This window comes from Puma concolor, chromosome B4, assembly GCF_028749965.1.
Source record: "Puma concolor isolate L17-30 chromosome B4, mPumCon1.1.hap2, whole genome shotgun sequence".
Classification (NCBI taxonomy): domain Eukaryota; kingdom Metazoa; phylum Chordata; class Mammalia; order Carnivora; family Felidae; genus Puma; species Puma concolor.
The window spans coordinates 98532392-98558357 of record NC_141673.1 but is presented as its reverse complement, the minus strand read 5'-3'; the positions used below and the strand labels follow the sequence as shown (position 1 = coordinate 98558357).

The 25966-nt window shown below is 37.0% G+C and overlaps 1 long non-coding RNA gene across 1 annotated transcript; it reads right to left on the bottom strand.

Annotated features, from left to right (window-relative positions):
• Positions 1–485: 485 nt before the first annotated feature.
• On the bottom strand, positions 486–21183 carry LOC147579330 (uncharacterized). Its single transcript, XR_015253807.1, has 3 exons — positions 20842–21183; positions 20336–20389; positions 486–816 (listed from the first exon to the last, which is right to left on the bottom strand). It is a non-coding gene; the product is annotated as an uncharacterized LOC147579330 (long non-coding RNA).
• Between the last annotated feature and the right edge of the window lie 4783 nt (positions 21184–25966).

Below are 25966 nucleotides of genomic sequence, written 5' to 3'. Positions count from 1 at the left end.
AAGGATTATAAATATGATATGTAGAGGAAGATACAGGAAAGACTTTTCATAACACAATTATTCATAATACCCACATAATAAAAAGGAACTAAATTACTGAGAGTGGTTTTGAAAATGTCATATTCATATAAGAGGATAGTGAAATTTCACAAACTATAGACAAATGTGTTAATATACATGGATTACAAATACCCTCTGACAGAGAAAGGAGACACATGTAAAAATGCACACTGAATGATTCCATTGATATAAAGCTCCCAAATAGGCAGAAATATCTCATAAAATGAAAATGGGCAGGCCTGGTAAAGGCTGTAAACTTCTGTCCCATGATGTGATTGGTATTTGTGTAATTCTACATATTTTGTAATTAATTTGCACAAATGCCTGATTTCCTTGATATGTTGTCAAATTAAATGTAAAGTTTGTTTCAGGAAAAAGAGCATTTCTAGAGACACAGGGTTCTTTGAAAAGTCAGAACTGGAAATTATCAAATGTACATTCAAGGTATAAGAATATAAATAATGTGTCATACAGTCAACATGTGGAATATTAAAGACTTTAAAATAAATAAACTACAAATACATATGTCACTATGGATGAACTCTCCAAGCATAATAGTCACACACAAGCTTTTAATAGAATCTGGAAACATCTGAAAACTTACCTTGTCCTCTTCATCATCATAGTAGAGCAGGTTAGAGTTCTTAGAAGCACAGGACGTCAAACTCTCATTCCACGATTTTTCCTCAGTGCTAATGTAATAGCAATTGTTGGAATACGTAAACCACTCTTTCAGACAATGACAACAGAGACACGCTGGAGACAGATTATGAGATATTATCCAAAAAGCTTTGACTATTACAAAATGAAAATTTACGTACTGTATATGGATACACATATGTGTACATAACCCTCACAAGCTGGTAAAATTAAAGCAAAACACACACACACACACACACACACACACACACACACACACACTGAGAGAAGAGTCAGGCTTTCATCCCCTAATTTATATGCCCATATAAAGGAACCACAACAATGTCCAACTTTACAAGTCCTGAGAATCACTGAACACAAACATCTTTATGGAATGATTTATCTTTTATCATGTTATAGGAGGAGAACATGTGAGGCAATTGTTAACAACGGGTGCGGTGATTTTAAATGAGTATTTCTTCACATTGTTGCCTAAGAAGTTATACTCTCCTAGAATCCTTAATTCTGAAAGTTCATTAAGCGATTTTCTAATTCACTTTTTCCAAAAGAATCTGTTATCATCTTTGCCTACTTGGAGATAGAGCTAGAATAGACATTAAACGAAGAGCAGAATTTTCAAGGGATGTTGTACCTTTCTGGATCTTTGTTTCCAGGGAGGTTTTGTTCTGCTCTGGTCCTTCAGTAGCTTGAATATTAAAGTAATCTTCAAGAAACATAACATTAAATTAAGTGATCACAAGAAGTTGAGTTTCTTAGTTTGAACTTTGGTATATTATTTAGAATTGGAAAACGCTGCAATAAAATTGATTTTACCAGTAAAAAATTAATAAAATAATGAACATGAGGGGGGAAAATAATTCAAAAGCTCAATGAACCCAACTTCACCATCTCTTACAGTATTTGGTGTAACCAATCTCAAGAATTCATTTGTACCTATCAATAAAGTCTCTCAAATAACTTGCCGTTAAGTTACAAAAATTCTGAAAAGTGTTTAATACTCCCTTAAACATCATGTGGTATTTTTACTTTAGATAAATTCAGAATAACTATTCCACATTTAGAGCATGCGTCCATTGAAACTGGACAATACAATTCCATATGTTATATAATATTTCAAAGAACTGATGATATTAACGTGAAAAACTCCCTATTAGTCATTCAAACACTGACTTACAGGGAATAACGTTTATTTTTACCACAGTGGACATCAAGACAAGGCAGATGATTCCCAGAATCTCAGCAATGTACCTCCCTGGACACAAGAGAAATGAAAACACTGACAAAAGATGCATGGAAATAATCATTTAGGAAATTTACAAACAAGAGAAGCAACAACCTGCAGGGAATCAAATGTAAACCCTTGGACCCCCAAACCCATATCTACCATTGTAATCTTCTCTTAGAATATACCACTGCATTGGCAGACAACATACTACTCCATGACAGGTTGGCAAACACTATGGATTGTAACACCGGAACAAAGTGAGTCCCCAGACTTCAAGGACACTACCATATTCCAACTTCCAGTTCTGATCCTCAAAAATGAAAACTACGTGAGATCATTTCCTACTGTTTCCCTACACCCCTGCACCCCAACTTCACATCCCGGAACAGATATACCTGTCTGCATTTAATGTTTTACCTTTGCAGCGGTAGTTCTTGTCAGTCCCTTGAAGCTCCTGAGAAGCAACTTGAAGACTGAATTCCGCATGGGCCATTTCCTGCTCAGTTACTGAAATGGATGTATTAAAGCTCTCAGGTTTCACTCGCCGTCTTTGTGAATCCTTAACCTGACTGAGTTCTGCCCAGGTTAGTCTTGGGTTGTTCCTCTCTGCAGCTGAGTAGTGTGAGGCACAGTGCTGAATGGAACTGCCCTGAAGGACTTGATCAAGAGTGTGTGTCACGTGCTGATGACATTGCTAGTACAGTGACACCGTGTGGGGTGCAGGGTGAGGGATACTGCTCATTTGAAGTGGAACAATGTAAAATCTCTCTCCACTTCCCTTAGAGCTTAAATAAGTATTTCGTGACAGAATAACAGGGTTTTACAGTGACACAATGTTTGACACTGTAGTGATGGTTGGGAAAGTGTAAACAATACATAAGTGAAGAAGAAAAGAATTCAAGAATAATACTGACCTCATTACTGTAAGGTCAGATTCCAGGGACACCGTGCAACACTATTAGAATAGCCAAATTAAAATTAAAGGCTGTATTAGAGAAATACTGTTGCACCACTTTTTGTGACCATTGAAAATCCATTATTGGTTAATACTAGAGTGCTGTAAGACTAGGAAATACGAGTTTTAGCACATATAGGAATTTCCTGTAACAAGTGACTTTTCTTTGGGGATTTAATTTTCTTTACTAAAGGGTAATATAATGCTATCAAGTGATATTTTATGTTGAAAATTGTGGAATTCTGAGATTTGTTGAATTGTAAAAGGACTATTTCATATGTTGCAAAACATAATGTGACACATTAACTTATCCAAAGCATGAACAATGGTGAAAACAAACAAACAAAACAACAACAACAACAACAAGAACAAAACCGGTATTTTTAAAAAGCACTTATTTAACATGTGAAAAAGGATGTTGATTTCATGGCAAAAATATGAAAGTATAAAATGATAAAAAAAAAGTGTAAATCATTTATGGAAGAACACACTTGGTGCAAACTTCTAGAAAGATCTATGATATCAAAGGCAGCGAGAGTAGCTTTAGTTCTAGAGGAATGGTAACGAATCACATAAATGTATTTTCATACTTCAGTCAATGAGGTCTGCAGTCCATCAACTCTGTAATTACTCCTGGCTCTCAAACTTACAAAGTATCACCTTTTAAAAGTTACTTCATGGGTGGGAGGAGTTGAGGTGTTGGAATGGCATGGAGACTCTGAGTTTGTCTCATCCCTGAAATGCAGCTAGAGAAGCACCAGACCTTTTAGAACACCTAGGAAATGGATCTTAATGCAACAATCTGCATAACCTGAGACACAGAATCGGCGGTTATGCAGGGCAGAGAGGTGAACTGAGGGGAGAAAAGATGAAGAGAGTAGGGAGCCATTTTCATGGAGAGAAGACAGACAGAAAGAAAGGGGGAGAATGTGGTGCATTGGGATCCTGCAAGAAAAGCACTGCCCCCCGAAAGTAGCTGGAAAAAAGAGACAGAAAGAGTGACGATACTCGTAGGGGACTGAACAAGAAATCTGTCCCCCAAAGCCAGTGACGGGGAAAGGAGAGGTAGTCAGTACTGCCAGGTTTCTATAAACAGTAGAGCGTAGTCTGTCCTTTCAGAGCTCAGAGCCTGGTGGTGCTCTGGTGAGGAAGTGGGGCGAATCCCCAGGAGCAGGCAGTGCTGTCTGAACGGTCTATGTGCTGTAGAGAGAGAAGCTGTTCCCCTGCTTGGGGTGTAGTTGGTAGTGGCCATATCGCTTCACAGTGGGCAAAGGTCCCAGTGGACCTCAGAGAAGAGCTACATTTGCTAGTAATGGGACAAAGATGCCAGAGTGCAACAAAAATCTGGTGCTAGCTGTGTCTTATGATTTCCCATAATCTTTGAACCTCTGCCGCTGTGCAATCACATGAACATTTTCTGAGGCAAGCCGGCACCCGGCCATTGCTCAGCAACACACTCTTCCAGAGACTCAGTGCAGATCGAAGCAAGGGGTCTCTGAAACGTGGGGTTCTGACACACAACCCTGTCTGGGATAAAACTCTGGGGAGAGGTTTCACCTGGAAGGTGGACAGCTTAGACATGGACAGGGTAGGGGTGTAGAGTGGGCAGAGGTCTGCAGCCAAGGACGGGTGCTTGCTAGTGGGGCAGTGAGAGAAAAGTCCCTGTGCCAAAGACTAAGACACTGGGTGAACCCATTTCCACCTCTCCCACACATGCACATATGTGCTACCTTGATCCACCACCGTAACCTAAGCACTGCCACCTAGTGGAGAATGGAGCCATTACACCAAGCCCTGCCCAACTGTGCCCTCCAAGCACACCCCCCAGAAGACCAGCACAAGTCACTCCACCTGCTTAGTGCATGAAATAGAGGAGGCTTCATGTTTCAGTTCTAGGGGACACTGGATGTCACTTCATTCGGGTTTCATTCTGTTTGCTGGTTCACTTACTTGCTCATTTTCGTTGCTTCTGTTATAGCTTAAATTTGTTTCCCCTTTATTTTTTTCTTTTTCTTGGATACAGAAAAAAAACACTTCTATTTTTAATTTGTTTCTTTTTTATTTTTTAAGTTCCTATTTTATATCGTTTTTGTATTTTATTTTTTTCTACTTTATGATATATTTTTTTAATTTCTAATTTTTTTTCTTACTTTTTCTCCTTTCCTTTCCCTTTCTTCTCTATTCTACCGAGATTTTTTTCAACACGCAGATCAAAACACACCTAGGATCTAGCTTCCTTTTTTGGCTTTTTGTTTTCTTTTCAAATTTTAACTTTAATTTTTTATTTTCTTAATTTTTTTCTTCCTTCAACGTGACAAAACAAAGGACTTAACCCCAAAAGAGAGAACAGGAAGATATGGCAGCCACAGACTTAGCCAACACACACAAAAGTAAGATGTCTGTACTAGAATTAAGAACCACGATAATGTGAATACTAGCTGGGGTTGAAAAAGCATAGAAGACATCTGAGAATCCTTTCTGCAGGGATAGAAATAAATCCTAGTCAGGCTGATAGTAAAAATGCTACAACCGCGATTCAAAATGAATGCATGCACGATGGCAAGGCTGCGTAAGGCAGTGAAGCGAATCAGTGACATAGATGTTAGAATTGTGGAGGATAATGAAGCAGAAGAAAGAGAGAACCAAGGCAATGAGCAGGATACAAGACTTGGAGAGCTCAGTGACTTAGTAGAAAGTAACAACATCCAAAACAGAAGAGTCCCAAAACATAAAGAGAGAGAGAAAGGGGCAGAAAGTTTAGATGAGCAAAGTACCAGAACACTTTGCTAATCTGGGAAGGACACAGATGTCAAAATCCAGGAAGCACAGAGACCTCCCATTAGATTCCACAAAAACTGACCATCACCAAAGCATATCTTAGTAAAATTCACGTAATACACTGACAAGGAAAGAATTGTGAAAGCAGCAAGGGAAAAAAGTCCTTACCCTATCAGGGAAGACACATCAAGTTTGCAGCTGACGTATCCACATAAAGTCTGCAGACCCAGAAGGACTGATGGGATGTATTTAATGTGGTGCATCAGAAAAATATGCAGTCAAGACTTCTTTATCCAGCAGGACTGTCATTCAAAATAGAAGGAGTGATAAAGAGTTTCCCAGAGACACAAAAAATAAGAGCTCATGACAACTAAACCAGCCCTGCATGAAATTTTAAGCGGGACTCTTTGAGTGGAGAAAAGACAAAACAAAACAATAAAGACCAAAAGCAACAAAGCCTAGAAAGGACCAGAGAACATCACCAGCACCATCAACTCTAGAAGTAACACAATGGTACTAAATTCATATCTTTCAGTACTCATTCTAAGTGGATAAGGACTAAATGCTCCAATCACAAGACATAGGGTATCAGAATGGATAAGAAAACAAGGAATATGCTTCTTACAAGAGACTTATTTTAGACCTAAAGTCATCTACAGATTAAAATAAAGGGATGGAGAACCATCTATCATGCTAATTAATGGTCATCAAAAGAAGCCTGGAGTAGCCGACTTACATCAGACAAACTAGATTCAAAAATAAAGACTGTAACAAGAGTTGAAGGGCATTAAACCGTTATTAAGGGGTCCATCCACCAAGAAGATCGAACAATTGTGAATGCATATTCCCATAATGTGGGAGCACCCAAATATAGAAATCAATTAATTACAAACATAAATTTCATTGGCGATAATACCACAAGAGTAGGGGACTTCAACACCCACATCTTCCAGTGATAAACAAATCACGTAAGCAGAAAATCAACAAGGAAACACTGGCTTTGAATGACATGCTGGACCGGATGGACTTAACAGATACATTCAGAACATTTCATCCTAAAGTAGCAGAACACACATTCTTCTCGAGTACACATGGAACATTCTCCAGAATACATCTGAGCCCGGGTCACAAGTCAGCCCTCAACATGTACAAAAACATTGAGACCATACTGTGCATATTTTCAGACCACAACACTAGGAAACTTGAAAGTGATCATAAGAAAAACTTTGACAAGACCATACATACTTGGAGATTAAAGAACATCCTACTAAAATATGGATGGGTTATACAAAATTAAAGAGAAAACTAAAAAGTACATGGAAGACAATGAAAATGAAAAGAAGATATTCCAAAACCTCTACGAGGCAGCAATGGTTATAAGAAAGAAGTACATAACAACCCAGGCCTTCCTGAAGGAGGAAGAAAGATCTTAAATATACAACCTAAAGTTATACCTAAAAAGGCTGGATAAAGAGCAGCAAATAAACTCCAAAACCAGTGGGAGAGGGGAAATAAAAAAGATTAGAGCAGAAATCCGTGATATTGACATAAAAAAAAAAAAAAAAAGAACAGATCAAGGAAAGCAGGAAATTGTTCTTTGAAGGATTAACAAAATTGATAACCCCGTAGCCAGACTGGTCAAAAAGAAACACGGAAAGAACCCAAATAAAATCACAAATGGAAGAGGAGATATCACCACCAACACCACAGAAATACAAACAATAATAAGAGAATATTATGAGCAATTATATGCAAATAAATTGGACAATCTAGAAGAAATGGACAAACACCTAGAAATATTTAAGCTACCAAAACTGAAAGAGGAAGAAATGAAAATTTTAAACAGACCCATTAGCAGGAAAGAAATTGATTCAGTAATCAATAATCTCCCACAAACAAGATTCCCAGGACTGGCTGCTTGTCCAGGGGAATTCTGCAACACATTAAAGAAGAGTTAACCCTTATTCTTTTGAATCTGTTCCAAAAAGTAGAAATGGAAGGGAAACTTCCAAACTCACTCTACAAGGCCAACATTACTTTGATTCCAAAACCAAAGACCCCTCTAAAATGAAGAAATCCCAACCAATTTCCTTTGTGAACATGGATGCAAAAGCTCTCAACGAAATGCTAGCAAATTGGATCCAACAATACATTAAAGGAATTATTCACCCTGATCAGCTGGGATTGATTCCTGGATGCAGGTCTAGATCAATACCGCAAGTCAATCGATATTTTACATCACATTAATAAAGAAAGGATAAGAACTGCAAGATCCTCCCATAGATGCAGAAAAAAACCTTTCACAAAATGCAGCTCCCATTCTTGATATAAGCCCTCAAAAATATAGGGATAGAAGGAACATACCTGAAAATTGTAAAGGCCATATTCGAAAGACCCACAGCTAATATTGTTGTCAATGTGGGAAAAACTGAGAGCTTTTCCCCTAAGGTCAGGGAGACGACAACGATGTCCACGGTCACCACTGTCATTCAATATAGTGTTGGAAGTCCTAGCTTCAGCAATCAGACAGCAAAAAGAAGCAAAATCATCAAACTAGGCAAAGAGGAAGTTAGACTTTCACTCTTCTCAGCTGACATGATACTTTCTGTGAGAAATCCAAAACATCCCACCCAAAAACTGCTAGAACTCCTACATGAATTCAGCAAAGTGGCAGGATATCAAATCAATGGATCTCTACTATATTGCATATTCATTCTGCTTTGTTACCTTGAGTTGTTGGAATAAAGATACCAATGTCTCTGTGATGGGATTGCTGATTAGTTGTGCCTCAGGTGCATCCCACCAGCATTTGTAATCTCCCACTCACTAGAGAGACAGGACAGTGGTGACACATGCCTTCTTATGGGTATAGGTAATGATTTTTGCACTGTTTTTGTATGTATTTAGAAACGAAAAATATACTTGGGGAGAAAATGGTAGGTGTTCTACATCAGAATGCATTGAGCAGCATCTCTCATTTTTCTCCATTCTTTATGGTAACAGACGCATATGTGTAGATGGGATATTCCAACGTTGGAAGGGATAGGGCATTTCAGTCCCTTCTTCACCCTGGACCCTGTAGGATCCCCAAATCTAGAATTCAAACAGGCTATCTGGTCACAGCTCGACAATCCCCTGTGTATTCTTCAATTCCAAAAGACAGAACCTATACAGATGCCCAAATAACACACTTTGTGAGGAGACTGGGTTTCTTGAGTATTAAGGGGAGGCACAATAATTGCACCTTGAATTCAAAACACGAAACACAGACACAGAATAAATTACTCTAGTGTCCACACATGATGCACGTTGAATTTCTCCCCTTTTTTAAATGCAAATTTCTTTGATGTATATGATCAAAATGGTTGCCAGATAGCATTTCTGATTCTGATGCCTGGCTGTTTCACTGGGTGAAAGGAAGAAGACAGTTATAGGGCTTTGGTTTTATGGAAAATGGCCTTTATTGGACATTGGGAAAAGCAAAATATGAAGAGATCACAGAGAGCAAGAACTTCCTGTGCTTGGGCTTTATTTTAAGGATCTGTAGGCATTATATCATTTAATATTATTTATTCCTCAGAACAGCCCTATGAAGTTGCTACAATTAAGACCATCATGTCACAGGTGATGACACAAAAGCATCATTTTCTCAAGCCAAAAGCACTGAAATTTGTGACTACTTGTGTGGAGAGGTACTGTTCAAATACTCTTCAAGTAAATATGAATAAGATACTATTTTTATCATATATTCCAGCAGAGAAAACAGCCAGAGCATGTATGTAACTGAGTCCCAGGGCTAGGAGTGTACACTTAGAAATTACATGAAGTGACCACTTTCAAGGCCAATGTCCTTTCACTTTATAATTTTCTGCTTAAAACTTATTTCATCAAAGACCATGTTGAAAACATATATACTATCATGTCTGTCACTGTATAAAATTGATTTACAAGGATATTTGGCACAGAAGACAAAAAAAACCACATGGGAAGTTAAGAGAGTACAAAATTTTTAATCTATTTCCAAACAGTTTCCTTTACAAACTTATCTATCTCATAAAGTATTATTAGAAAAAAATTCCTATGGCTATAATGGTAGATTAAGTTATTTTCAGTGAATCTACGTTTCTTCCCTCTGACCACTGTGAAAAGGGTATAGTCTACAGAGAACAAATGATAAGTTTGCCCACGTGACTTGTTTTCACACTATCACATGTGTGGGAATGTGATAGGTTATGAGTCAGACACCAGGCACTAAGAAACACATTTCTGCCAATTGCTATCTCTGCTATGCAAGATCATATACCAGGATCTGAGCTGCATCTGTATGTAGTCTGGAGTCAAGTCCATAAAGGCCCAGAATTGATCAACCCTAACAGAGCCTAACCACAAACAAGTGAATGAAAATTAGATGCTTAATTTTCAATGTCATTGCAATCTTGGGTTGTATGAAACACAACTTTAGCGATTACCCACAGCTACCATAAACAATTATATTCAATTCCTTCTGAATATTCACATAATTTTTCTAGAAGAGTGTAGGGAATATGTAGAGAGAATACAAAGAATATGTCTATCTTCACAGATATAAATGCATATGAAATATGAATTTATTTTGCAAGTAATAACCGAGTTTAATTTCTTTCCCTCTTATCATTGAATTAGGGTAGGAATATCTGTGAATCATTATCTGATTACTCACGTTTGTCTTGAATTCTGGCAATAAGTAGCCATTTGACCTCCACAAATTTCTGTACATTTTAATTTTTGGTTTTCTTATGTAACATTGTATCTTTTGCATCAAAGTGTTTTTTTTATTTTAATTTATTTTTATTATTTTAATATGAAATTTATTGTCAAATGGGAAGCTAGGTGAAATAAGTCACACAGGGAAAGACAACACAGTGTTTTTTAGCATGGTGTAAAGACTGACAGAAGAAGGTACATAAAAAATTGAAAAAAAACTAAATGTCATCCAAAATATATGAACCCAGTTGAGGAAAACAACATATAAGTAAAGGTATCAAAGGACACTGGTTATTAGCAATTAGAAACCAATCTCTACCTTGAAATAAATCTAATCTTTGATAGTGCTGCACTAAGACAGATTCAGAGAGTACACTGGTTCCATTTTCGGAGGAAGTGGGGCCGATCTGAATGGCTTTATACAGCGACCCTGTGGTTGTTCCATGATAACCCCGAGGGGCCGTTCATTTAGTACTCTCAGCTCCAAATCCAACCTCAGTGCCCTGTTCTCAGATAACAGTGGAAGATCCTATCCATTTTCCCTCTGGTCATCTCCCATGAAGTTGACTTTTGTCAGTAAAAGACAACGGAGAGCCATTGCAGCAGAAAGGGCTCTTCTTCCTGGCTTCATGGTGTTTTCTCTCCTGTGGCCGCCATGGCTTGGTTGCCAGTTGCAGTCTTGCAGGAAGTCACGTGTATTCGTCCTCCGGCAAGTTGCTGTAGGCAATCTGTCAGTTTCGTGTCTTCTGGTCTTTCCTCCTGATGCTCTGACAGGGAGTTGTTCCTGTGTGCCAGGCAAAGCCTGAGATCCTTCCTCACCACGTTCAGCCCATGGAGTGTGGAGCTGCCCTGCCCCAGGCCAATCCAGTGAGCATGTCTGCCATGAAGCTGTGTGCACCCACATCGTCCTCGATGACATCTAAATCCCATCTTCAGAGAGCAGACCTGGCTTCCCAGTGATCCCTCCTTTAATTCTGAGATATTCTTTGTAATTTTATTTAACTTAGTAGCCTCCCTCTTAGTAAGCTTTCCCTTACAAGTAGATACTGTTTACTTCAACCTCCTTCCTTGTTCTGTCTCCTGACTCAATTCTGACTCATACCCTTGTCACCCTGGGGTGTTCAATCCTCATCTGAGGCCCTTAAAGTACTAGAACAAATCAGCTAATTTGGAAATCGAAATGGAATTATTCACTGTATTGAAAATATTACACACATATTATGATTTGAAATTTATATATAATTATTTTACTAAATAGCACAATATAAGAAATAAATAATATATACTGGGCATATTTTTTTACACTAATATAATTAAATTTGAGAACAGTTCCATATCACCAAGAATGAAGCCTCAAGTACTCTTTGGACTTTGGGTGATATATATGCGTTGATGTGGATTCATCCTTGGTAAGAAATGAAACATTCTAGTGAGTGATGTTGATAATGGGAGAGGCCATGCACATGTGCAGACAGGAACAATACAGGAAATCTCAGGAGCTTCTTACTTTTGTTGGGAACTAAAATTACAGTAAAAAATGTAATAATATTTTATCTTAAAAATATGCAGAATAAATAATCATAGGGGTTTTGAAATAATGAGAGATGTGTTCTTTATAAAGGGTGAAATAACATTATACCAAAATGAGATAACTACAATGCCTGGTGCTTACAAATATGTGGTCTTCTTACTGAGCAGGGTGCAAGATAAGTTTTTTCTACTTGAAAATTGAAATATGGACACTTCTTGTCACTCTCTGAAGATGCCGACAACCTGAAATACAGAGAATTATACCTCATTAATCTTACCTTAAGATTACTTACATCTCTTACTATGTACCATAGTATTTTGATGAATAAACCATCCAGTTTGACTCATACTTATATATCTCAATCCCAAGATTTCCCATACCGTTTTTCTCTCGAAAAACTTCAACTATTATGTTTATCCGATTGTTCACACATTGCTGTTTTGTTTCTAAGAACAATTCTTGTGAGACATAAAATAAAAAGTTGGCAGGAAACTTACACTTCGGAAGAAAATGGTAAGGCTTTTGGCTGCACAGATGAACTATGATGGCTTCTATTGGAGCCTCTAATCCATGTAGTATCAGAGAGTAAATTCAACAAAAACTACGAGAAAATAAATTTTATTGGAAGTCAAATACAAGCTCTTACACTCCTTTGAATTCTGTAGTAACAAATCAGAGTTCTTTCCTTCTAACTTTATAGAAACTTTCAAATTATAATATAATGTTACACACTGGACACATAAATATAAAGTTATCTTAGTAGGACTAAGTGAAAAGGACAAACTGAACGCAAAAACAATTTCAGAGTTTACAAAGTGGATCAAAGCTTAATAACTTATGAAATATGGTCCGTGGAAGTTCAAGTCAGAAACACATGTGTAATCTTATCACCTTAGATGTTCCTGTGCCTCCCCACCTGCCCACCACTGGCTCAGTGATCCAGAAGATTGTAGCTTTTACATTTGGGAGAAGCTGCAAAGAGCAACGGTGTTGGCGCTACAGGGGAAGACCTGATCAGCACTGGGGATAGGGATGGGTACCCATTGATGTTTCAGCTCCAAGTGCTGATTTTGCTCAGTAATGATGAAGAAAACCCATACCTGATCTGGTCAGAGCTTGTGGTGTTTGTGTCAAGCACTGTGACCCCCATAAATATAATGGAAAGATACTGGATGTGAGAAGATAACGGAAGAATTGACATTAGCTCTCAACACTCTTAGCTTATGGAAAAATAGACACACATGGAGAGGAGACCAAGAGGAACCCAGGAGAAAGTGAGAATACAGGAGACCTGAGAACTCTTAGCAACATTATGAACAGTCCCTCTCACAATCACAGACACAGGCACAGATGTCACACTGCAGAAATGGAGTCCATACTGACTTGCAATATTTGAACATATTCTTTCTAAAAAAAAATAGTAATTAACATCAAAGGTAAAAGTCACAAGGTCATAAAAATAAACAATAAGAATTTGGAAACAATTGAACAAAACTATCAGCAGGCAGATTTAGTGGAGAAGATTCTGCCATAAATGTTTGGCCAAAAAACATAGTAAATCTAGGAAAAAATGACATACAATGCATGTTTCTGAATTATATTTTCAAAAAGTGTCTACCTAAAAAGTAAAAAAATATGAAGAGAAATTTAAAAATGTCTTCCAACGAAAAGAAAGCATAGGTCAATAGAAACGTGTGCAGGGATAAGTTGATGCACATATTAGAACAAAAGTATTTAGAAGTCATATTTATAAATATATGAAAACTATAAAGAAAACTTAGTTGAAATAATTGCATGAACATGTGATGGCAGCAATTTAGCAAGTAGGAAATATCAATAGAGAAATAAAACTATATGAAGAAACCACAGAGAATCTCAGTGCATAAATCCATACCGGAAATGGAAAATCCACTCAAGTAGAAAAAAACTGATGATTTTGAAGGAGTAACAAAATTTATTTATACCTTAGGATGAGAGAGAAGAAAGAGAACAATTTATAGAATTCAGAGACTTTCAAAAGAGTATCAGGAAAGCCAGCTTAGTTCTAAGTAGAATATGAGAAGAACAACAGAGGCAGAAAAAAAAAAAAAAAAAAAAAGAGGACAACAATCTTAAGGCACAATGAAGGAACAGCTTACTAATATCATCTAAAATATTTATAGACACCAGAGACTTAGTAAACTGCTAACACAATGAGCACGTACAAATCCACGTCTCATGACATCATAATGAAATGACCAAAGAACACTGGCAAATACAGACAAAGAAATAGTCTTGAGGGAACACAGTGGATTGTGAAGTGACTTAAGTCAGTGTGAAAATCAGGGATGGGTGACACGTCTTCCACCTCCATCAGCCTTACGCCACATTATCTAGGACAGAATCCATATCCCTGCCCTGCACACTAGTTCCGAATGGAACGGGATACAAGCAGCAAATTGAAGGAACAGAAAGACACAGACTCTAAATCCCCCATGGAAACAATACCTTAAAAATATCCAGACACAAACCGAGGTATAATTGGTCTAACCAGCTTTGATAAAGGTGCCAGGACCATTCAGTAGGGAAAGAGAGCATCTTTCACAAAGGGTGTTGGGAAACTGACTTCCCTCCCACATGCAGAAGATTGAAGATGGATGTTTCCATTTACACCGTATACTAAAATTAACTCAAAGTGGACTAAAGACATAAATGTAAGGTGTAGAAGTTCCTCAGAGAAAAATTGGGGGGAAAATAAACAACACTGTATTTGGCAATGATTTCTTGGTTCTGCCACCAAAACCAGACCACAAAGAAAAGTCCATTGTAGACAAATGTGTGATATCAACCTAAACATTTCTGTGCAACAAAGGGCATGATGAACGATGAAAAGACAGAGTGGAAAAAACACTTGCAAATCATACATCAAACAGGGAATCACATCTAAAATATAAAATTAATCTACAAGTTAGTACTAACAACAACAAACACCAAAATACAATTAAAAAATAGGGCAAAGAAATTAAAAAGGCATATTTCCAAAGACAATATAAATTGTGAAATATCATATGGAAAGATGCTAATGATCAGAGAAATTCAAATTAAAATCACGATGAGTTATCATCTCATACTCATTAGGATGGACGGTATAAAAAAAAAAGCTCAGGTGCCTGGGTGGCTTAGTTGGTTAAGTTTCCAACTCTTGGTGTTGACTCAGGTCATGTTCCACATTTGTGGGTTTGAGCCCCGCATCAGACTCTGTGTTGACAATGCAGAGCCAGCTTCAGACGCTCTCCCTTTCCCTCCCTCTCCACCTCCCCTGCTTGCTCTCTCTCTTTCTCTCTCTCTCAAAAAATAAATAACATTTTTTAAAAAAGGGTCAGTGAGGAGGTCGACCAGGAGGAGACTACACACTGTTGTTGGGCATGTAAATCGGTCACCGTTATGAAGAAGGGAATGGAGCTTCTTCAAGAAATTGAAAATACAATTACCACATGAGTCAGCAATCCCACATGTAAGAAACTATCTAAAAGTATTGAAAGCAAGATCTCAAAGATCTATATACACCCATGCACCATTATTCATTGGAGCCACGGGGCAAAAGCCACCCAAATGTCCACTGATGGATGAATGGAGAAAGAAAGCGTGGTATACACTTAACACTGTAATATTATTCAGTTGTAAATGGAAGGAAATCCTATCACCTGCCACAATATGCATGAAATTCCAGGACATTATGCTAAGTGAAATAAGCCAGTCATACAGATGAAAAAAAAAAAAAAAAAAAACCTGTTTGATTCCACTTATAGAAAGTATCCAAAGTACTAAAAGTGATAGAAACAAGTGGAATAGTGGATGCTCAGGTTGAGGGGAAAGTGTTGAAGGCGAATTATTGTGCAGTGAGTTGAGTTCCAGCTTTACAAGGGGAGAGCTCTAGATATCCTTTGCAACAATGTGATAGCACTCCTAACTTAAACTGGGTGCTTCAACTGGTTACGATGGATGATCTAGTGAAACGCAACGTAAGATGTGTGAGAGTATAGGATTCCCGCTATATGACACTCTGGAAAAAACAAAATTCTGGAGACAGTAAATTGATCAGTGGTTGACAGGGTTTAGGGGGAAAGAAGGATGGGGAAGGAAGGGGGAGCACAGGGGATTTTGAAGGACGGGAAACTGTTCTGTAGAACTCCATAATGTTTGATACATGTCACTATATACTTTTCCAAACGCATAAAATACCCAACCTCAGGAGTAAGCTTTGAAGTAAACTATGGTCTTTGGCTGATAATGATGTGTCACTACAGGTGTATCAGTTGTGGCAAGTGGGTCACCCCACTGAGGGCTTTGAAAATGAGAAAGTCCATGAACTGCTCCTGCATTGACACATAGGAGGGGAATACAGCATATACCGGTGCTATGTCTGAGTTTTGCTACGAACCTAAAACTGCTCTAAGACACTAGGCTATTTTTTTAACATGGGTAATGTGTTAAATTCTATGTTATGGGGTCATGGTATTTTCTGCAACAGCTTAAAAAATAAAATCAAAGTCAAACCCACAAAAAGAGGTGATCTTGACAAGGGCAGGAGAAAAACAACTCAGTATCTTTAGCTAAATAACAGTATGATTAAAAGATGAGTTCTCACCAGAAAAATAGTGGGAAAAAAAAAGAAAGAAAGAAACCCACTACCTGTGCACGCTCACACACACACACACACACACACACACACACACACACACAAACAACCAAAACAAAGCAAAAATACCGTCAAACAGGAATTATACATTCAGAAAATAGTTTTTCAGAAAACAAGATGCATAAAAACCCCACATCAGACACAAAAACAAACAATTTTTTCTTACTACACCTGCCTTTCAACAATGTTCTTCAAGCTACAAGTAAAGTGACACTAGATGGTAACGCATATCCGCAAGAAGGATTAGAGATCACCAGAAATGATAAATAGGTTGGTAAATGTTTAGATCTGCGTATGAATTTTCCTCTCTGAATTTCTTGAAAGGATAAGATATTTGCAGCCATAATTATAACACCGTATGGTGGGATCTATACTACAAACCTTATACTTTTAGCATTTGTTAATGTGTGTGGTACAAAGTCTCCACGAATGCTTCCCTTCAGGTTTCCAACGTGAAAGCACGAAAGCAGAGAAGGTAAAGAGATGCATAGTTTGTGTTCAGAAACCAGTGCGAGCTGGCTTCAGTACAGCACTGTCAGAAGTACAGATTTCCCCTCTCTCTGACGGTAGGTTGTTCCTATGAAAACTTTCCTAAGCTGAAATAGTGTAAATTGAGGAAGCAAATAGCATTAATTTACACGGAAAAATTGCTGAGCATCCCTGTTCCAAACATTCACCACCACCCCCAAAACACAAAACACAAAAAATAACCTCCCTTAGGCTTTTCTGATACCTCAAGACAAGCCTTGTAAATGGAGAGGTACAGAAAATAAATTGAGATGAAGCACAGACACTCAAAAATACAGTTCAAACCTACGCCTGATACTGATATACAGAGTGTATTGTTTTTTGAGAAATGAACTTGACAGGAACAGTCTTGCTCCTCGGGCTGTGAATGCTTCTCTAACAGTAAACCTAGCCCTGAACACAATGAAAGGATTGCTATGGAGAATACATGGTAAAAGAAGACATTTTGGATCATAAGGAGGAAAGAGGACAAACGTAAGAATAAAATTCTTATAAGGTATAATGGACTTTCCTTCACCTCCCGTGTTTTTGAAATTGTTTGATATTTGAAGCAAAAGTATCAGTTGAAGCAAAGTTATAACATGCATGTGATTCTCCATGTAAGCAGAGAAATATTTAAGACACTTAGTGTATAAATGGGACACGGTAATGGACCATAAAGGCAAGTAAGTCTCTACATTTTACTCGAACTGCTGTGGGTTGTGATAGACTGTGTAGACTGTGTCTATGATTATACAATCATCTATATAAAGATATATAATATCTATATTACTTATATCAAGGAGATTAGAGCACATGTGTACATATATATATAACTCTATGTCTATAAAGTTACTGATGAAGAAAAGACCTACTTTGCTATAAATGATGCTCTGTCAATGAGGTAATGATGTAGAAAAATACCACTTTCACTCTTATCTCACAGCCTCAGACATAAAGCATCACAAAAAATAAATTCTAGTTGGATCATAAATCATCATGGAAAGTTAAAACATAAAGAAATAAAGAAAAAGGTAAATGCAGGAAAATAATACAGGAAATTCTATTCATGAACTTTGGCTAACTTCTGAAATAGGTCCAATAATACTCATTGTAATGTACAAAACGCTAAGTAGGGCCATGGTAACATTAAAATTCTGATCATTAAAAGACTCCAATAGGAGAGTGAAAATGCAGATGCAGGTATTTGCATCCTAAAAGTTCAAAAAAGAGTTCAGGTCTAAAATATGACAAAGACTTCTGAGAAGTGAAAAGAAGACACCGTCCTGGAGAAATGGGCAAGAGACACAACCCAGCACTTCACATTCTCACAAAAGAGAAGAGTCTTGAGATTTACAACCCAGGAAAAAGCTACGGTTTCTAACCATCAGACCCTTTAATTAATTTTCCTGAGACTGCTGAGTTTCGGATCAAAGGCCTATTTGGTACAATGTACTTTACACAACAAAATAGAAAAATGTAGGGATAATTTAGTATAGTGAAATATACACATATCTATGTCTGTGCAATTTCCTACTAATGCTTACAGGGGAGTGTAGTATAATTATACATGAATATGATTATGTTACACTTACACATTATTATTTTATTACAAAAACCATACATTTATTTTACATAAATATACAATAGGTCGCTATGTGCAATAAATGATTATCAATATGATATGTGGAGGAAGACATAGAGAAGACTTTTCCTAACAGAATTATGCATAATACCTACGTACGAAAAAGGAACAAAATTTCTGAGAATGGTTTTTAAAATCTCATATTCATATGAGAGCAGTGAATATTCACAAACTGTAGACAAGTGTGTTAATATAGATGGATTGCAAGTAGCACCTGGGAGAGAAGGGAGACCCACATAAAAGTGCACCCTGAATGATTCCATTGATACACGGCCCCAAAAGAAGCAGAGATATTTCATAAAATGAAAATGGGCAGGCCTCATAAAGGCTCAAAACTTCAGTCTCATGATGTAATTTAGAATTGTTTGATTCTAAGTCTATTGTAATCAATGTGCACAATCGTATGCCTAGTTTCCTTGATGTGTTGTAAAATTCAATAGTAAAGTTAATTTCAGACAAAAGAGCATTTCTAGAAGCACAGGATTCTATGAAAAGCAAGAACTGGAAATTATCAAATGTACATTCGAGGTATAAAACTATAAATAATGTGTCAGAGAGTCAAACTTGGAATATTAAAGACTAAAAGAAATAAACTAAAAATACATATAAAACCATGGATAAACCCTACAAGCATAATATTAATTGCAAGCTTTCCTTTTTAATTTTTTTAACATTTATTTATTTTTGAGACACAGAGAGAGAGCATGAGCAGGGGAGAATTAGAGAGAGAGGGAGACACAGAACCTGAAGCAGACTCCAGGCTCTGTGCTATCAGCCTAGAGCCCGATGTGGGGCGCATACACAGGAACCTTGAGATCATGACCTGAGCCAAAGTCGGAGGCTTAATCCACTGAGCCACTCAGGAGCCCCATTTAATGACAAGCTTTCAATAGAATCAGGAAACATTTGAAAACTTACCTTGTCCTCTTCATCATCATAGTAGAGCAGGTTAGAGTTCTTAGAAGTACAGGACGTCAAACTCTCCAGCCATGATTTTCTCTCAGTGCTAATGTAATAGCAATTGTTGGAATACGTAAACCACTCTTTCAGACAATGACAACAGAGACATGCTGGAGAGAGATAATATGAGATATTATCCAAAAAGCTTTGAATATTACAAAATGAAAATTTACATACTGTATATGGATACACATATGTGTACCTACCGTATTCATATACCCTCACAAGCTGATAAAGTTAAAACAAAACACACACACACTCAGAGAAGAGTTAGCCTTTCATCACCTAATTTATGTGCCCAAATAAAATGAGCACAAAAATGTCCACATTTACATGTCCTGAGAGCCAGTGAACAAAACTATCTTCATGCAATGATTTATCTTTTATCATGTTATGGAAGGAGGAAATGTGAGGCAATTGTTAACAGCAGGTATGATGATTTGAATGAGTATTTCCCCATCAGTTCTGAAAGTTCATTAAGAGGTTTTTGAATTCACTTTTTCCAAAAGAATCTGTTATCATCTTTACCTACTTGAAGACAGAGCTAAAATAGACACTAAACTAATAACAGAATTTTGCAAGGGATGTTGTACCTTTCAGGATTGTCGTTTCCAGGGATGTTTTGTTCCGCTCTGGTCCTTCAGTAGCTAGAACATTAAAGCAAATCTCAAAAAACATAATATTAAATGAAATGAATCATAATAAGTTGACTTTCTTAGTTTAAAATTGGGTGTGCTATTTTACCAGAAAAATTAATACAGTAAGGAACATGAGAGAGAAACTAATTCAAAAGCTTGCAAAACCAAACCTCACCATCTCTTACAATATTTGGTTTAAGCAATCTCAAATATTAATGTGTATTTCACCATAAAGTTTCTTCTATGACTTGTCTTTGAGTTATTAAATCCAAATATATGTTTAATTCTCCCTAAATTTATTCTGTTATTTCTACTTTAGATAACCTCTAAATGATCATTCCACACTTAGAGCACACATGCATTAAAATGAGATAATGCATTCAAAGTGTTACACACTATGTCGAGGAACTAATGATCAGTAAGGTGAAAATTCCCTTTTAGTCATTCAAACACGTACTTACAGGGAATAACAGCTATTGTTACCACAGTGGACATCAAGATGAGGCAGAGGATTCCCAAGAAACCGGCAATGAGCTTCACTGGACATGACGGTGAGTAGTAGGAAGAGAAATGCAAACACTGAGAAAGGATGCCTGGAAACAATCATTTACGAGATATACAAGCAAGAGAACTGACAATGCACAGGGAATCACATACAATAACCTGCACCTCAAACCCATCACTCTCATTGGAATCTTCTCTCAGAATATACCAATGCGTTCAATTACAATACCATATTCCAACCTCCAGCTCTGGTCCTCACAAATGAAAACTCTGTGAGATCACTTCCTACTCTTTCCCTACACCCCTACACCCCAACTTCAAATCCTAAAACAGACATACTTGTCTGCATTAAATGTTTTTTACCTTTGCGGGGAGAGTTCTTGCCATTCCCTTGAAGGTCCCGAGAAGCATTTTGAAGATTCAATTCTGCATAGGTTATCTCCTCCTCAGTTACTGAAATGGAACTTTTCGTGCCCTTAGGTTGCACTTGCTGTCTTTTTGAGCCCTTAGCATGATGGAGTTCCGCATAAGTCACGCCTTGGTTGTTCATGTCTGCAGCTGAGTAGTGTCAGCTACAATGTGGATGAAACTGCCCTGAAGGTCTTGATCAAGAGTGTGTGTCATGTGCTGACGACATTGCTAGTACAGTGACACCGTGTGGGGTGCAGGGTGAGGGAGACTCCTCATTTGCAGTTGAATAATGTAAAATCTGGTACTAACTTCCACAGAGCTTGAAATAAGTGTTTCATGATAGAATAAATGTTTTTTATTTACAATAATAGCATAATAATACTGATTGGAAAACATGTAAAGCACTAAATTAGTGAAGAAGAAAGGAATTCATGAATAATAGTGTCCTCATTAATGTAAGGTCAGATTCAACAGACATATTTCAACATATTAGAATAACCAGATTAATTAAAATATTTTATTAGAAAAAAAGTGTTGTATCAATTTTGACAATGTTAAAACCCATTCTTGGTTAAAAATTAAGTCCTCTAAGATGGGAGAATATAATTTTTAGCACATGTAGGAATTTCCTGTTGAAAATGACTTTTATCTGTGGTTTGAAATTGTGTTTCTAAAAAGTAATGCAGTGCTATCACAGTGATATTTTATTTTGAACATCCCGGAGTTCTGAGAATTGTTAAATTTAAGAGGAAATATTTCGTATGTTGCAAAATGTTACAAGACACACTAAATTATCCAAAGCAGGAACAATAGTGAAAACAGAAAGAAACAAAGTATTTTTTAAAAGAGGACTTAACATCAGAAAATGACAACTGATTTAATGGCAAAGATATGAAACCATAGAATGATAAATAAAAGGGTAGATCATTTATGGAAGATCATAGTTGTTACAAACTTCTAGAAAGATCTATGATTTCAAAGGCAGTTAGGGTAACTCTAGTTGTATAGTTATACTAAAAATCACATAAATGTAATTTCAGACTTCAGTCAAGGAGCTGTGCAGTCAGTGAACTCTGGAATTACACCCGGCTCTCCAAGTACGAAGTATCAGCTTCAAAAATTATTTCGTGGGGCACCTGGGTGGCTCAGTCAACTGAGCATTTGGTTGAGCAACCAACTTTCGCTCAGGTCATTATCTCATGGTTCGTGGGTTCGAACCGCACACGGGGCTCTGTGCTGACAGCTCATAGTCTGGAGCCTGCTTCAGATTCTGTGTCTCCATCTCTCTGTCCCTCTCTGCTCATTCTGTGTCTTTCTCTGTCTCTCAAAAATAAGTAAACATTACAAAACTAAAAAGAAAAATTAGAAAGAATTATTTCGTGTCTAACTATCTAGTTGAGTAATCTAAAATAGGAATTAAAAGACGTACACTATAACGCATATAAAGCATATAAAGCATATAAAGCTTATATAACGCATATAAAGCACTTAAACTCAATCTGAGTGGTCTAAGTTCTCAATAATGTATTAGTGATTTTAATTATTTTTATTAAAACAATTTTTTTGTTTCCTTTTGAGAGAGAGGGACAGATTAAGACAGGCTGTGAGTGGGGGAGGGTTAGAGAGAGTAAGACACAGAATCTGAAGCAGGCTCCAGGCTCTGTGCTGTCAACACAGAGTCAGATGTAGGGCTCGAACTCACAGACTGTGAGATCATGACCCCCACCGAATTTGGACGCCCAACCGACTGAGCCACCCAGGAGCCCCGATTTTAATTATTTGTAACACAGTACCCATTTATCACTACTGATTCATATCATTGAGACCATGTAACAATTCATTGCACAAGAGCATCTTTCAGTATTGAATATCTTTCTTGGCCAAGTTTTGTTCAATTTTATAAAAAGTCTTTGGATTGTTTATAGTTAAGTTTAAATTAACATTTTTACACAAGGTACCTCATGTTGCACATTATGAAGAATCAAACTGCTTTCATTTATTGAAATGAATATATGAGGAATTCCATTTGACCTTTATGCTATAATGGACTCATTTTCGGGATTTATTTTTAAAGACTGGACCAATGTCGAATATATATAATATATTCTTGATGACAACTGATGACAAATCCAAATCATGTGTTCTTTGTCCTGATGCTTCTGTGATCTCACCTTAAATTATATTGATTTGCAAACCAATAGGTATATGCATATGTTCTTAATGACTTCTCCACAGGCAAGAATTTGAATATTGTAAGATCTCTAATGTATCTCATACTCATTCTTGTTTGTTACCCTAAATTGTTGGAATGCAGATACCAATGTTCTCTGTCATTTCATTGTATAGTAACTGTGCCTCGGGTGCATCCCACCAGCATTGATAATCTCCCACTCACTGGGGTGACTACTAGACAGTCATGCATCATCCAGACAGTCATGCATCGTCTGTTGACCAGACAGTCATGCATCGTCCAGAGGGAACCAGGTTCCTCTCGTAACCAGATAGTATCTGTGGTCTTCACAGCCTGCCGGCCCTGTGAGCGCTGAGAGTGAAGCAATAGTGGAAAAAGTAGATTTCTCATCATTGTGTCACTTCAAATTTGAACGGGAAATTCTTGCCCTTGGGCTATTTTGAAGACACTTTATCTCCTCACACACCTCCAGAATGTAGAGGCTTTGAGCTTGCAGTGTGACATTTAGTTTGTGCCTCAGCAAATGCCTCTGACAAATTTTATGTTCCACGAGATGCTGGGGTCAGAGACTTAACCACCCAGGCTGTTCACTTACTTCCATCTGAATGACAAACACTGAAGACTTAGGCCTTGTGTAAAATATCTTAAAGGTTTATGTTTTACTTTTAGGCAAATTTGCTACATCTACATATTATGTATTTCTTTTTCTTATGCCCTTGATACGTCATTTCTATTTCACTGAAAATTTTCTAAAATCATCAACCCGTAGATGGGTGTTTAATTATCTTTGACACTAAGAGTGAAAAATGACTACGTTTTCAATTTTTTTTGCGACTGCCATAAAGACATCAATTTCTGAATGGATCTTCTCAAATTCTACCTTCATTTTTAATATACCTACATCCATTTGTATTATTTGTAAATAGGTTATTAAAGTTTCTGCTGGAAAAAATAAATGCCTGTGGGAAGGATAAAACATTGAATAATATTGAGCAATAGCACCATTCCAGAGATTTGAATGTTAAATAATTATTCATGCTATTTATTTATTCATTCTCCAATGGTAACTAGGTGTCTGTGTTTAAATAGGAATATTTGTTATAAACAAACAAGCAAACCAAAAGCCTAAGTCTAACTCTGTAGGGGAATATTAATGAGTGTTTAACAATTTCACTTAACTCAAAATATTGGTGTAGGGCAGAGAAACTACTTTTAAAAGACAATTAAATAACACGAACATCCAACCAATAAAACTTTATATCTAAATTACCTACTTTGCATCAATGGAATTCTTTTCATTTGTTTTCATTGTTGGATTTGATTTGGTAATAATTTTGGGCATATTCACGTGCATGTTTCCTTTGGTATGTAGTTCTGTTTTGTTTTGTGTTTGGCAAAATGGGTTGACAATACTATTTTCATTTTCATGTATTTATTTTCCCAGATGTATAGCTGCCATATGACATCTCATTAAGTTCAGGTGTAGACATAATGATTCATCATTTATACACATTATCCTATGATCATCATGATAAATCATCGTGATCACCCATCACCATACAAAATTAATACAATGGTATGGACTCTATTCTCCATGCTGTAATTTACATCCCTGTGAATCATTTATTTTATAACAGAAAGTTTGTACCACCTACTTTCTTTCGCTTCTTTCAGCCATCCCTCGTCCCCACTCCCCTACAGAAATCACAAAGTTGGTCTCTCTGCATGTTAGTCTATGTTTTGTTCACTTGTTGGTTTGTTTTTGTTTTGACATCATTAGGTAAATCATATGATATTTACCTTTCTCTGTCTGACTCATCTCATTTAGCGTCAAACCCTCTAGATCCATCAACTGTGTCAAAAATGAGAAAAATGTTTGGAGAAACCTCCATCCTGTTGCCCATTGAGACAACACCAATTGAAATTCTCACCAACGGTGCCTAAGATTTCCTTTTCTCCACATGCACACCAATATTTGTTATTTCATGTTTTTTTGGATTCAGACATGTGGAAGGTGCTATCTCATTGTGCTTTTGATTTTTGTTTTCCTGATGATTAGTGATACTGAGCATCTTTTCACATGTCTGTTGGCGATCTGCATATCTTGTGTCAGGAAATACCTATTCAGGTCTTACGTCCATTTTTTAATCATGTGTTTGCATTCTTTTTGTGTTAAGATGGAGGAATTCTTCATATATTTTGGATAGTAACCCCTTGCTGGATATATCATTTGCAAATATCATCTCCCATTCAGTAGGTAGCCTTTTTGTTTTGTTGACGGTTTCCTTGGCTGGGCAAATGCCTTGTGGTTTGTCATATTGTTTATCTTTCATTTTGGTGCCATTCTCTATGAAAATAGATCCAAAAGAATAATGATAAGAACTATCTCCATGAGTTTATTGACTATGCTTTCTTTAGGAGTTATTGTTTCTGGCCTTACCTCTACCTCTTTAATTCATTTTAGGTTTCTTTTCGGTTTG